The 14960-nt window shown below is 41.2% G+C and overlaps 1 protein-coding gene across 3 annotated transcripts in view; it reads right to left on the bottom strand.

The window, feature by feature from the left end:
* JARID2 (jumonji and AT-rich interaction domain containing 2) overlaps positions 1–14960 on the bottom strand; it is a 184673-nt gene that overhangs the window by 72221 nt on the left and 97492 nt on the right. The window lies entirely within an intron of this gene.

Below are 14960 nucleotides of genomic sequence, written 5' to 3'. Positions count from 1 at the left end.
TAAGAAATGACATACTTAATTTAACAGAATTTTTGAATACGTAATCCTTGCAATTAGATTCAGATCTTGGAAAATACCATCCTGTTCTCCACAGTTCCAACATACACAATGAAGTGCTTGCGCACGTGCACACACAAAAATATTGAGAAAGATACAGCATTACAATGTGGCAAGTGGATGAAATTTTGCCAACACTATATTACAAATGATGCCATCCTGTTTGGCAATATGGTTAAGTTTCTGTTGAAAGAGGGTGAGGCACAAAAAATGTAGGCCTGCCAGCTTTTAGGCAGCTACAACATTTGCCCAGTACACACCAGGTGGATCAATGGGATCACAATTAGGGTGCATTTACAGACTGATATAAAGCTAAATGAAGCTCTCTCCATTGTTTCCTTCACAAGCAACGTTTAAGATTTTAACCCACAATCTGCAACTGGTGAGATATTATTCTGAGTTTTGTAAAGTAGTATTTAATCATAAATAGGATTATAACCTGTGAATCCTCCCACAATGTAAATAAATTCAAAAGTTAAATTTTACCCACCAAATACGGTTTGGGGGGCGGCTGCCATTTTCAATTAATTCAGTATCACTTATCAATTCTGAGTAACCAGAGAAAACATTATTTCTTATTCAATTTGGGTATTTTGAAACTTCTGGCTATAGTCTAGCAAGTAACCTAACTCAAAGGCTCTATCCAACTACCTACTTTTCCCTCAAAGTTTATACTTGCAAGTCATTTATTTTAGAAGACAGTAGAGTACAGTTCTTTCTGAGTGAAAGCTCATGCATATTGGCTACAAACCCATTTTAAAAACCCTTCTAAAAAAAGAAACAAATTTCCCTACTAAGAAAAATAAAGGAAGATTGATACTCTGCGGTGTAAAGAGCTGCAAAGCAAAAATAAAAAGAGCCAAGTTTTGCACAAAAGTAATTTTGATTTGTCTTCGCTAACTGGACTGTAAAGTGGATTCATAATGGAAATAAATCAACTGCCCCATATTCAAAGCCCCTCCCCTTTCACTAAAACTTATCTTGCTCAACATTTAAAAATTACACCAAACCCACTGTAGCCCATTACACCAAACTCTTCATGAAGCAGAGTAATATTTGGAAATATCTTCAGTGAACCTAAAAAGTTAATTTTGTCTTCCTGGCAGTATCCTACATAGACATTTGACATTAACTAATTATTTCCTTTTGTATTATGTGCAGGGTGATTTGTTTTTTAATGCTGTTGATTAAATTTAGAATTACCAAACTCCAGGGAAGTCTAGATCAAGCATATAACTGAGGAGCTCTAGTTAGTTAGGTAACTATTATGACAGAACTGCATATATATTTTTCAAGAGTAATATTTGTTCTGGAGAACTGCCACACTCGAAACCCAGCCATGTGAAGTGTATGAAGTCAAGGAAAGAGTCCTGTTGCCTTCTGACTCACTTGTGTTTAGAAAACAGCTTTCTCTCCACTTCAAATTCGTATCCTCAGTAAATCAAACAAATTTGTCACTTAGAAACCACTGAATGAGGATTTCCATCTCAGAAAAGTTAACTATTTGTGTTTTGTTGTAGGTCTTCCTAGGGTGAGACCCAAATGTTACCAAAGCGTAGAAAATGCCTTGCTTGCCCCATTGTTCTATTGCCAGAGGCAACATAAACTTCTCATTTACTGCTTTGTCTCTAGAGGAACTCTGTAACTCGAATCCCTCAGCATTGCCTAGCCATAATTTAATTAGCATGGTGTCTGCAGAATGAGGCTGCGCAGCAAGCATCTGCTTTTATTATTTCCTTTGAGCATCCAGGTCTGAAGGAGGATGCTTGCTTTCAATATATTAAAAAAGATTCTCTGGTCATTCAATTATACTGCTTCACATGCTCTGTACATGCCCCTCTTGTGATTTACATGCAGGTTATAATTCATGCCAAAAAAACGAAACAAAACTAAGAGGAGATGGTTGTTGTTTTTTGTTGTTTTTAAAAGGTAGCCCGTGCAAAGTAGCCAACGTTAAACAAAACAACCTTGAAAAGAAGTCAGTTTGAACGACTACTTCTCTCTTCCTCACCTCCACAGACACAGAAGGGAATGCTGACTTTGTAGGAAAGTGCAAGAGTTATAGCAAGAGGATTGGGGGGGGGGGGGGTGTCTCAAGAAAATGAAGGTACCAAATATACTCCTCCATACAGATAGCTATGTGGTAAAAATAATCCTGTGACAAGCAGCTATTCTCATTTTTCGCTCACGTCAGTCTGCAAAATAAAAACATTCTTGCATCTCACTATTAAAAGCAACCTGAGACCCAGAATTCAAATTTTATCTCGAGTTGGGTGTATTATACTTATGAATTTATATCCTGCCTTTCTTCTTAAAAGGAGGTTCATGGCAGATTAAACCAGTGGCTTTTCAACCGTGGCACCCTGAGCTGCCTTGAATGATGGGTCAGGGGTGCTGCGGGCAACATTGGCCTCTGTCCCTCTTTCCTTTCTTCCCTCTTCTGATGCCGTATCACGTGTCTCTGCTTCCCAAAGGCTTGCACAGCTGTTTGCTGCAGCAGCCCTGGCTACAGGCTCCGCAGGTGAATGGTGCCGCTGGGGCTGGCCAGGGGGTGCTGGTTGCCAGGAGCAAGCAGGTGAGGGAGCCCAGCCAGTCCACCAGACCTTGCTGTTGGCAATGGTCAGACCAGTCCTAGGCCCCTGTGAGACAGTGTGAGGAGGCATTTTTCTTTGGGGCGGGCAGCTCAGAGACCAGGAATAGCAGCAGCAGCTGCCCAGAGGACTCCCAAGGAGAGGAGAGAGGGGGCTGAGGGAACACTCCACAAAGGAGGGTGTTTGAAAAAGGGTGAGAGGCTGCCAACTCTGCAGGCAAGGGGTGACATAACTGGGCTCCTGAGCCCCACAAGTATGCCGCAGAAAGAATGTAGTTGGTCAAGGGAGCCGTGGACTCAAAAAGGTTGAAAACCTCTGGATTAAACCATACAGCTGCTTTGGCAACTGAGCTTTTCACATGGGACAGGGGAAAGTGTTCTGGCATGTCTCTCTAGGAAGGAAATGCCATAGCTGGGTCATCGAAAGAGGGCTACTGGGTGTTAATAGTTGCATGGATCATAAGTCAAGTACTTGTGTGTAGCCTATCCCAGGGGTAGGCAACCTAAGGCCCAGGAGCCAGATGTGGCCCAATCGCCTTCTCAATCCAGCCTGCGGACGGTCAGGGAATCAGCGTGTTTTTACAAGAGTAGAATGTGTCCTTTTATTTAAAATGCATCTCTGGGTTATTTGTGGCGCATAGGAATTCATTCATTCCCCGGTAGACTGGCTCACAGCTGAAAAAAGTTGCTGACACCTGGCCTATCCTGTCATGACAAAGCCGCACTATGACACAAGCAGCCACATGGCATGAAACTCCTCCCTCTGCAGCCTGAAATAATACAGTCCCAGAATACTTTTATCATTTGGTTCTACCAAATAAATGAAAACTCATCTGGGCAGAGCAAACCTAACTTACAGATCTACTGGCTGGAGAGGGTTAGAACACTGTGCAGGTGTGGTTCTCTGCCAGTGAAAAGAGGAGCATGACCACTATAGGGAGTCTCACTATGCCCACAGTAGCTCTGTGGGCATAGAGCTACCACTAATGGATGTCTCACTGGCAAAATGCACCCAAACAGGGAGTTCGACAGGTGCGATAGAGACAGCCTTGGTCCTACTAGAGCCAAGGCCCCTTTGTTCATTGGGAAGGCACCAGGATAAGGCTCCCCTTTTATGACAGCCTGTCAGCAGTGCAACTAAGTTCCCTCCATTGGAAATTCAAAAATACAAAGAGTGTGTGTGTGTGTGTGTGTGTGCGCGCGCTCTAAGTCTGCACAGGCATGAGCCAGCAGGGTTTTGGAAGTGGCAGATGAACCACCACTTCACACTCCTTCAGCCCCATTTAGGATTGCACTGTCAATCTTCAGATGCTTCCAATGTGCATATTTTTAAAAATGTGCTTTTACTGTATTGTACTAATGGATGCTCTTGCCTCTCACACACGCAGCCACATACACACATACAGAGGCAGTCACACCCATCTTACATGCCATAGTACCACACACAGTCCCCCCCCAAATATCATGTGTCATAGTCTCATACAATAAAAATAAAGCCATTGCAGGCTAATTAAGTCTATGCTACAAATATATGCAAAGGACAATATATTTAAAGAGCAGCTTTTACAATTACTTTAGTTTTACATTTCCTTTTTCAGTACACAAAAGGGCAAGATTTATGCTGATATAACTCATAAGATATAATTTCTATGGCATGGGATGCTGAGGATTTAAAGGGGGAAAATGAACTTAACAGCTAAAAGATAACCTTTGGGACCCCATCAGTGGAACAATCTGACTAAGGGGCACAATGCAAGAGAATTCAAAATAATAGTTAAAAGAAGTTCCTTTTGAAAATGGAACACCCCCCCCCCACAAAGAGGCCTTTCAGAAAAGAAATCACTACATATATTCATCGTACAGCTCACAAAATGCAGGAGGGTTTCTATTCTCTCTTAGATAATGGAAGAAACTCAGTAATGATTTCTGCACACTTCAATTTATCAGGCTGCGATGAGATAGGAAGAGGGAAATAGATGCGCCAATGTTTTCACCTCTGTTATCTAGTTCACAAGGAGCAGACAAGAGTTACTGCTATGTACCATTAATACTGATCAGTGCATACAAGTCAAACATAGTTAAATGACTTAATTGTATGCCAGATACATAATATAATATATTATATTAACAACCTTCAACATAATGTGAATAGCTTACACCAATTTGTGTAACACCAGCCAGGCAGACTGTAGCTCCTCTGCTGAATTGCACTGCAATAGTATATGTAGCGCTCCATTGTTCTTTACAAGGGCGTATTTCTGGACCTCAGCTTCACACCATTTTAACAACCATTAAAAAAAATCAAATCGGTCTACCTGACAAAAGCATTTCAACCCCTAACATCACAACCCTGGTCAGCAAGAAGCTTTTCTAGAAAGCCATTTTGAGAAGACAACACAATGATCTGTGCCAAAATCTCAACCTCTTATTTGGTCTGCAACAATGTCAACCAAAGTACCTATTTCTCATGTAGTCTTCTGTTACCTTTGTGCTGATAACGAAGAGAGGGACAAATACTCAGGGAACTTCCATGAGTGCAGAAACCTCCCTGCTTCAGACAAGCGACCTCCAAGTTTTTTTGGGGGGAAAGAATGACGGTGTGGGGTGAAGCAAAACCATTTGTTCCTGCAGCTCCCCCTCATGTGTTTGTTTAACCGGAGTTCCTGAAGAGGACTTAAAAGCTTAACCTGTCTCATATTTTAGAGTCTTTCATTGTGATGTGATATCTGCTATGCTCAGTCCTTATTTGTTGTACTCATGCACTATCTTGAGTACAGTGGGGAAAAGGCTTGAAGTTGTAAAGGATTCCAATTTAGGACAGTAGTCTAAAATTATTTTAAAATGGACTGGTTTTCTTTTAAAAAAAGAAATGTGGCTGTCACAAATGTGACTGTCCTTGTGGCCATCACATGAGTAACCACTGGCTTTTACATATGACAAGCTACTGGGCATTAAATTGATAATCCTAGCACATGCATATGCTTTTCTGTTGCTGTCACGCCAAAAAGTATTAGTCCATAGCTTTTACAGTCTTTGTAAATGGACAGAAGAGTGATTTTATATATGTAGATACACATCATTACTATGGAAGCTAAGCATGCATGACATTACAGCACAGGCTGGTTTTGTGAGGCTGTCAAAAGGAAGAGATCAGCAAAACGGAATTGGCTTAATCATGCAGTTGAAGGAAACCTACATTGCCCTTCTGATTACATTCATCCTGATCCAAAATTGTTACAAAGTCAAGCAACCGGGCCTGTTTCATTTCGCATTACTTCGGTGCATAAGCTCCAACTGAACACTGATAGGTACATTTGCTAAACCAATTCCTCCTTTTCCTGTCTCAGCCTGAAAATTAACATTTTGTCCAGATCTTTGAGGCCCATTTCACTTGGAATAACCATCACAGCTTGGTCACTTTGTGCAATGCTTCTTTTGTGTGTACTGGCTTGAGACATGAATGAGCTGCTGCCGTGCAGTTTTCTCTGTGCGGCTATTGAACACGAACGGGAATTTTGAGCAGTGGTATGAGTACAAACGACACACATTGAGGGCCAGTTCTCATGGCAAGCTGCTCCATAGGAACAGTTCCCCACACAGCAGCTGCTGCAATGATACCGTTCCAAGCAGCCATTTTGTGTCCAGCGGGCCTTTTAAAAATTATCACTATTATTATCAAAGCACAGTGCCACAGTATCTGGCCTCTCAGCCTCGCAAGTCTAGCCTGAGACATTTTGTTTCCTGAGATGGAGAACAAGATGGTACACACATTCCACATACAGATGAGTGTACTGGCAACCGAATATTAATTCCACAGTGAAAATGGGACAGTGTTGTCCATCGTACCTAAGGGAAAGCGCAGGATTCTCAAGTTTGAAATGGGAGGTACAAAGCAGGATTCAAGGCACATTAGGCAGACTGTGCTGGCCAACTCAAGTGACAAATGCTAGGGGTTACCTATTGCTTCTTGCCCCCAGCATTTGCCACCTGAGATGGCTGGCTCACTCTGCCTAATGATAGGGCCAGCCCTTAAGCTACAATTAAGTAAACTATTAATTAAAGGGTAATGTAGAGATCAGTTGGTGGAGCACTACTTAAATTAATGAAAGTGCGTTAAAGTACTTCTTCTGAATAAGCCCCACTAAAACAGAAAAGGCTATACATTTCCCATTCGTTTAAATGAATCTTGCACAAACCACATCTCCAGAGCCAGCTCCAGAACACACTATTTTGATTGTTGGCATCTGTCTGTCTCAAGAGGCAGTGGACTTTGGGGATGAAGTCAAATCACTGTCTTAGCAGCACAAGCCTACGAAGTATGACGAGATCCCCCTCTCGGCCTCACTGACGTGGTCCAAAGGAAAGTAGAGCACTATGTTTGGCACCAGCTTGGCTGGATGGAGGTGTATAAAGCGCTATCAAACCATCTTAGGGACTCCAGGTCAGATTTGTGCAGGGTTTACCCCTTAGCCTTCTCTTTTCCTAAAAACTGTCCTAATTATCAATGACCTGATGAACTCTATAAATTAAAACAAAAATAATTCCTTCCAGTAGCACCTTAAAGACCAACTAAGTCAGTTCTTGGTATGAGCTTTCGTGTGCATGCACACTTCTTCAGGTATCTGAAGAAGTGTGCATGCACACGAAAGCTCATACCAAGAACTGACTTAGTTGGTCTTCAAGGTGCTACTGGAAGGAATTTTGTTTTGTTTTGACTATGGCAGACCAACACGGCTACCTATCTGTATCTATAAATTAATTTAGCCTTTCAAGCTCAGTTCTCTTTAAGACAGCCTTTGTGTTAATTTCTTTTTTAAAGTTTCATCTCTTAGATAAATAGACTAAGGTTGTTTTTTTCAATGTATTAATGCATTCAATGCATGAAAGATGGATCTTTTGTGGCTTCTTCTCACACCACTCCAGGAACGTATATGCTAAAGAACCACGTCACTGACCCACACATATGGCCTCCTTCATGCACACGTTACCAGACTGGTAAGAGGCAAGCAGTTCCCACACCAATATGGTAATATGTATTACTTTGTCCCCTCCTCCCCTGGGAAGAGGAATGAAGTGAGAAAATCCCATTTCAAATACTACAGAAATGAATAAAATAAAGAGAAAGAAATCAACAATCATTTTTATGTAGAGCTAGGTTGCCACCCCCAGTTCCATCTGGAAAACAGCAAAACTGTGAAATAATCGTTTCTTACTATGATTTCATATTGCACTCTAAAGCCTCATGGACAGCCTAAAAAGCTTTGATATGTCAGAGGCAATGGGGTGCTGTATTTGTCTTCTAGAAATTCACTGTGGGTAGTATTTTCAATAAATTCATTCATTCAGGCACACTGTATCCTCAGCCACCCTCTAAAGTAGGCCTCAGATATCAACATCAATGAAAAGACCTCTGTAATAGAGGCTGGGATCTTCTGAGGTTGCTCTCACCAGGAGTTAAGCATATAGTATTGTACACAATTCTCTGTTTGGGCTGTGCAGCATACTGGTAAGTACAGGCATACCTTGCTTTATTGTGCGTCACAGATACTGTGATTTTTACAAATTGAAGGACTGGAGGAACTGCTGCTGCTGGGTTGGAGATGAGGCTAAAGGGGCCTGTCTCCACCACATAGCAGCTCCTGAGGTTCCTTAAGAGGATGTGGGTGCAAATGTTTTTTGTTTTTAAAAAGATGATGCCATTGGCACACTTAATGGACTACAGTATAGTGCAAACAAAACTTTTATATGCACTGAGAAACAAAAAAGAATGTGTGACTCGCTCCATTGCGATATTTGATTTACGGTGGTCTGGAACCAAACCCACAATATCTCTGAGGCATGCCTGTACCAAGGAGGGCAGATTTAGCACAACAGGCAAAACGCACAAGATCGCTTTGGGGAAAAGAACAAGGGGCGTCAAACATATAGGACAATGTATCATCCAAAACTGGTTTGAAGCAGTTACCTTTTACAGCTTTGAAAACAAAATATGACAATAAACAATTTCAACTGAAGTAAAAGATACCATTTTGGAATCAATGACTTGAAGAATTCAGCGTAAATGAAATAAAGGAACAGTAAAGCAAATCTGAAAGCTATTTTTTTAAGAAGAAAAGAAAACGCAAACCTAGAATCAGAGAGAGAAGCGACTGCAAGATAGCTGGTAAGTGTTTTGAATGAATTAAGATGGCCGGGAAACAGAAAATGCTTCCCTTCACTGAGAGGCCTGCATGTCTCTATGCGTAGCAGCATGGCTGCATAGATGTTCCTGCAGGGAGCTCAAATATTTGACTATGGAAAGCAAAAAGCTGTGGCATATTTCCAATTGTGCATCCTCATTTGATATTGTAATGCATGTCATTCAGAACAGCCCTTCATGGCTTTTGCCTGAAGCGTGGGCAGCCCTCCAGACAGACTCAAGAAATATTTTTTTCCAATGTGACACATGCTCTGAAGAGGCCTCTTACAGCGGTAACACATGACCCAGTAATGGGGTGCTGACCCTCCAGAGCAAGCATTATCTGACAATAGATTTAATCCTCTGCTAAGCACAGCAATTCAAAACAAAAACCAAACACTCTCTCCCCCCCCCCTCCCAGCTGTATCCAGATACATTCTACTCCTACAAGCTCTGCTTGGCTTATACAAAAGCACCTTCGTAATTGCCTGCAGAACTCCGATCGAGAGTAATTAATTTTACTTCAAAATATAAACATCTTGGGGGAAATTACACTGTATAACACATGGAATAATCTGCTGACAATGAAAGACAAAGGAAAAATCAGACCAAATTGAAAGCCTAATGAATAATTTATTTACACCCCAAACAAAAACACTTAACTTACAGTATTTAAGAAGAAAACCTTATGTGCTTCCTTGATGCTCTCACTCTGAATGCCTCAAAATATAAATGTGTGAAATTGCACAGATTTCACCCTAACTTTAGAGGTCAGAGTAAAATTTATTTTCAATAAAATATAAATTGACCCAAGAGTAAAGAGTCAGGAATGTTGTTCCCAAATGTTAAAAATTAAGCATGATCTATTAGTTTTTATTGTCTTGCCTTTTTATTGGTTTAGATATAATTTTATGTTCATGTGCATTTTGGGAGATGCTTAAGGGGGCTTTATCCAGCAGAGAGGATGTGGGATACATATAAACTCAAGTAAGTAAAATGAATACACATAAAACCCAAGTTCTGACCATTTACGCCATTTGCTTTCATTTATACTTCCTAACTTCAGAAGCAAGGAAGGATCTTAAACCTGAAAAATGATACTTTCTACAGGAAGAAGGGATCCCACCAAGCTACTGCCAGAGAGAGTTATTCCTGCAGCAAAAGACTGAGCAACCATTTCCTGCCCAATATGTCAAATTCCATGTTGTGCTGCATACTTGGAACAATCAAAGATGGTGGAACTGCACGCATCAGGAATGCTGGTCATGGACGTCAAAATGAGGAGAAGGAGCAGAAAGGAAAAGCTCTTAAACACAATAAAGCAATAGGAAAGAAATCTGAGCCTGCCTGTCATACGAGAGATTCAGTACATGCAACTTAGATATTGAGAAGAGTGAATCCCTAGATTACTGTTTGCAGTTAAATTATGTAAAACAGCAGCATTTCTCACATCAATAGCTGCCATTCCTCACATGTGCACATATTTCCATACACTTAGCAGCACTTCTTTCAAGATGATATCAGTGATCTTTCTCACAACTATAACTTGAGGCACACACATGGCAGCTGAACTTAAAACACGATCGGTGTTCGTGTAATGTGAATATGGACTTTCCCAAAGGCTAGCAATGTGGAAATCAGGCTTCACCCAAATGTTTGTGAGGTAGGTTAGGCTGAGAGGGAGCAGCTGGCCCCACATCACCAGTGAGCAGCGTAGCTGAGAAGGGTTTTGACACTTACTCTGTCCACTACATCACACTGCTGCCACTACCGCCACCACTGTTTATTTCTAGCATTATTAAAAACCCTGGAGCTACAACTCTAGAACACTGTTAAGACGGACACATAAAAGTGTGCTTATTCCCTTATGGGGCACAGATTAGACCAGTGTTTCCCAAACTGGGGTTTCCTGGTGTTTTTGGACTACAAGTCTCATCATCCCTAGCTAGCAAGACCAGTGGTGATGGGAATTATAGTCTGAAATCAGTTGAAGACGCAAATGGGAAACACTAGATTAGACTAAAACACCAACCACTGGTCCTTCCATTAAGAAAAAGCAGCAGAGCCTTACTATCAAAACAAGCAGAACCCAAATTAAGTTTAGTCCAACCAAAAGTGACAGCTGGCACTACAGTCATTGAACAGCAATGAGGAGACTTCCTTTTTGAGACTAGACATTCATGTGGACTACAAAGTGGGGTGAAAGTTTGCTATGACTGGTTTCCTCGCTTGCTATTAGTATTTTCATCTGAAAGCAAGCTGGTTCGCTGTGGTCTGCAAAGAGCGAATATTCAAATAAGAGGAGCCAATGTTAGCAATAATGAGAAACATCACAGTCAGGTGACTCTTTCTCAGAACAGCAACCAGACAACTTTTGTCCCCAGCCTAGTGTTAAGGTTTTCAGCTACAAACCTGGGACTCAGTCAGATGCTGGGCAGGCAGAGTCAATTTGTTAGGGTCCTTCCACTCAACAAGCTACAACATTAGGGTCCAGGTGCTTCCTTATATTAGGGTTCTAAGACAAAGAGCCAAGCTTGAAAATAAGCATCACATGTCAAGCAAAGGTCCATAAACTCCTCTTGCTGAGACTAGTCAGGAAAGCAAATTCCTTATAGGGAAATGGAGAGCTATGAATGTGTTCTCCAGTAAATGGGGTACCAAAGATTATTTTAAATCTGCCCAAAAAGCACCAGAACCTGATAAGCTTATAGAAGTCACTGTCAGGATAAAGAGAATGGAAGGCAGCCAAAAACCATAAAAGTCAACAAAATTATGCATTTAGAGTCTAGACTTCTCATTCCCGCACCTGTTCTTTTTGAATCAAGGTTACCTTGGGACTCTTCCTGCAATAAGAGATACAAGTACATATGTCAGAGAGTACAAGCAAGAAAACAGAACCATAAAGATCTGCAGATGCTGCTGAGTACATTATCATCCCTACTCAGCTGCAAAATGTGAGTCTTCCTTGCACACAGAAAAGAACAGCCGCTTTGCACTCTGTCAATGCAGCCCATCATCTGTCCCAAGCTGTTGCACTCTTCCGGTTGTTCCTCTGCATCAGGCCAGTAGGCAAGAGGAGATAATAAGCAGGGTGAAGAGATGAGTCCACATTCCAAGTGGCTAGGAATCGAACCACTCTCTCTAACCCTCACTCTGAGCATCTTTGGCCTTTATTGATCGGTATGCTTGTCAGGAATTGTTTTGTCCATGCGGTGGGGAACTTCAGGAAGAAGGGCCTTGTGTGGCCTTCAAGCTCCCTCCATGCAGCCCTCAGAATTCTCCTTAGTCCTTATCTCTCATCACACATCTAGAGTCTCTTACAAAAAGAAGAGTCACATCTGTTGTGTCATCCACATTCCATTCTGGCCTCACCCACAATGGTCATGTGGCCCCCAGATGGTTGCCCAAGAGCAAATGTGGCCATCATGATAAAAAGAGTTGTCATCTTAGTCAACGTAAGCATGCATCTCTGTTTGGTGGTGAGGTAACTGTGGCAGGTGGGAATGGTTCACAGGCTGCCTAGTGGTGGGTGAAAGGTCATGTGGACCTTATGTGGTACTATCCAACACCCATAGTGCAACAATGAAGATTTACTTTTAAGGTTTCCAATGTCCTCATCATGGTTAGGAGATGATGAGCATGAGAGAGGCTCACAGTCTGTCTCCTTCCTTCTCCTGCATTAAAGTTAACCTAGGCACTAACCTTGTAGCCCAGGGCTGAAGTGGTTTTTTTTGGAAAGGGGGTCTGGCCCATCTTTTTCTCTGTTATCCCAGGCCCCTGATATGAAGTTACATATTAATAGTTAATCTACTAGAATTCACTAAAACTTAGTTTTAAGGGGTGGGGTACAATTAGAGAACTGACTGATTGCTTTTAAAAGGAGGGAGGAGAGGAACGCCACAGCTTTTCGCTCACTACAAAGTGACACAAATGTTCCTGCAATTAGTTTGAGAAGAAATCTGAACATTCAGTTTGAAAGCACATCAAACTGCAAGTAGATAAATAGGTACCGCTCTGGCAGGAAGGTAAACAGCGTTTCCGTGCGCTGATCTGGTTCGCCAGAAGCGGCTTAGTCATGCTGGCCACATGACCTGGAAAAACTGTCTACAGAAGCGAACAGACGCCGGCTCCCTCGGCCTTTAAAGCGAGATGAGCGCCGCAACCCCAGAGTCATTCGCGTCTGGACCTAATGGTCAGGGGTCCCTATACCATTACCTGAACATTCACAACCCGAGGGGTACATATGGATATATACCTTTAGGTGACAGGAAGAAGTCACTTTGTTGTCCTGCCACTTTTTCCTCATGAAGTAACACAATGGATGCTGCCCTAAACTGAAGGAGGGTGGGCTAGAATTGTAAAAAATTCTAACACTGTAATAAGATTGTTTATTTAATTAACGGAATATGAATCTACACAATCTTTCTTTCTGGTTCAGGCCAGCCCGTATATCATTCATTCTGTCCCCTGTTCCCACTTCTTCCTCTGGCTTCTGTCATGCAGTTTCTATATGCTTCAGTAAGTCTCCCCCAGTCTTTATCCAGTAAGTCTCTCCCTTCTGTTATGTTAAATGTGCTTCTTAAAACCCTTTCCTGGACCACCATAGTACTATATTCACTGCTGCTTAGTGCAGCAATCTTCTGAAAGTGGCTTGGAGGTGTGCATTCAGCCTGCATATTACCCACAAAAAGAAAAAGAAAAGATCAGAAACCAAAAACCTGTGATAACATCCCTTAGAGGCTTGCTATAAAACCCACATTTCTAAATGGATGTTTATTATTCCTGAATTTCCTAGATACAGTAATTAAAAACTAAGGTAAATGAGACTTATGTTAGAATTCTATACATTTAAAAGCTTTCATTTCAAAACTGGAATAGTCTATCTATGGTTGTTCCCATTTAATAAAAAGTGAAGACTTGTGTGAAATCTTTTATCCCTGGCTTTAGGTCATAAACTTGAGATTGAAAGTTTGAAATGTGGGTAGTATTATTGCTTAAGCCTTTGAGTATTTTTATATCCCACTAGCTCATCTTAAAAATAAATGAAACGCTCTCCAAATAATTACATTTTAATATCCTTTCAGGAAACAAAGTACCCTGAATGAAAACTGGTATATAGAAAAATGGATAATATTTAACTGTAAGTTTTCAAAGCAGCACAGATGGTTCCTGGGGTTTAAGTACCATATTATGGCATGTTTGCACATAACCAAGAACCCCACAAGCACACTCAGAAGTTGTTTGTAATCATTCGTATGGTGGCCACCCAGAAATTCAACCATGACTTTTATATGCTACCTTTTCTCTGCATGGAAAAATTCAGCGAGATTACAAGACAAAATGCTAAGTGCCTCACATTACATGTCAGCATTTTTACTATTGCCAATTTGAGAAAAATGTTGGTGTAAGATCTTTCTGGGAGGTGAAGGAGGATAGTGGAGGGTAGTTGTAAGTCACTTTGAGTTGCCTTGGGCAAGATAAAGTAAGTAACAAATTTAATAAATAATAAAATAATAATAATAATACGAATACAGTAGTGGAGTCACTTTGAAATTATTTTGCCAGTCATCATTGTCTCCATGTCAAAATGTCTTGCTAGCATAAGTAGGCTTATAGTAGGCTGACAGTACCCCCATGACAAAATAAATTAAATTAAAATAAATTATTCACTAGCTGCTAGCCAGAGGTTTGAAGTACTGCAGAGCACAGCTTTAGTATTGTCACAAAATGGCCCTCTACCTATAGGGCCAAACTGCGACACCAAATGACAGATCACAACACTGGACCTCATAAGGCTAATGAGAATTTAACAAATGGGAACACAATTGTTTTCTCACAAATTACCGGTATATAGAGGAGAATGGGACAGATATATCCAGCTCCATAAGGTTAGATGTTGAGCACAACAAAGAAAAACCAAAACATATCCTTTATGTGAAACCCTCAGAAACTATGGTTTGAAGTGGTCTGCAAACTACAGTTTCTATTAACTTCGATTTTGGCCAAATGCCTGAATTAGCAAAGCATAGCTGCAGCTGTTATCCCACTTCTAGGTGCCACTAAATCTACAGAAAGGAGAACTAAACAGGCCAAAAAAACAAAACAAAAAAACCCCAGCTAGCCAACTTTAAACCA

This window comes from Podarcis gaigeae (assembly GCF_964106915.1).
Source record: "Podarcis gaigeae genome assembly, chromosome: 7".
Classification (NCBI taxonomy): domain Eukaryota; kingdom Metazoa; phylum Chordata; class Lepidosauria; order Squamata; family Lacertidae; genus Podarcis; species Podarcis gaigeae.
This window is presented reverse-complemented; position numbering and strand designations above follow the sequence as displayed.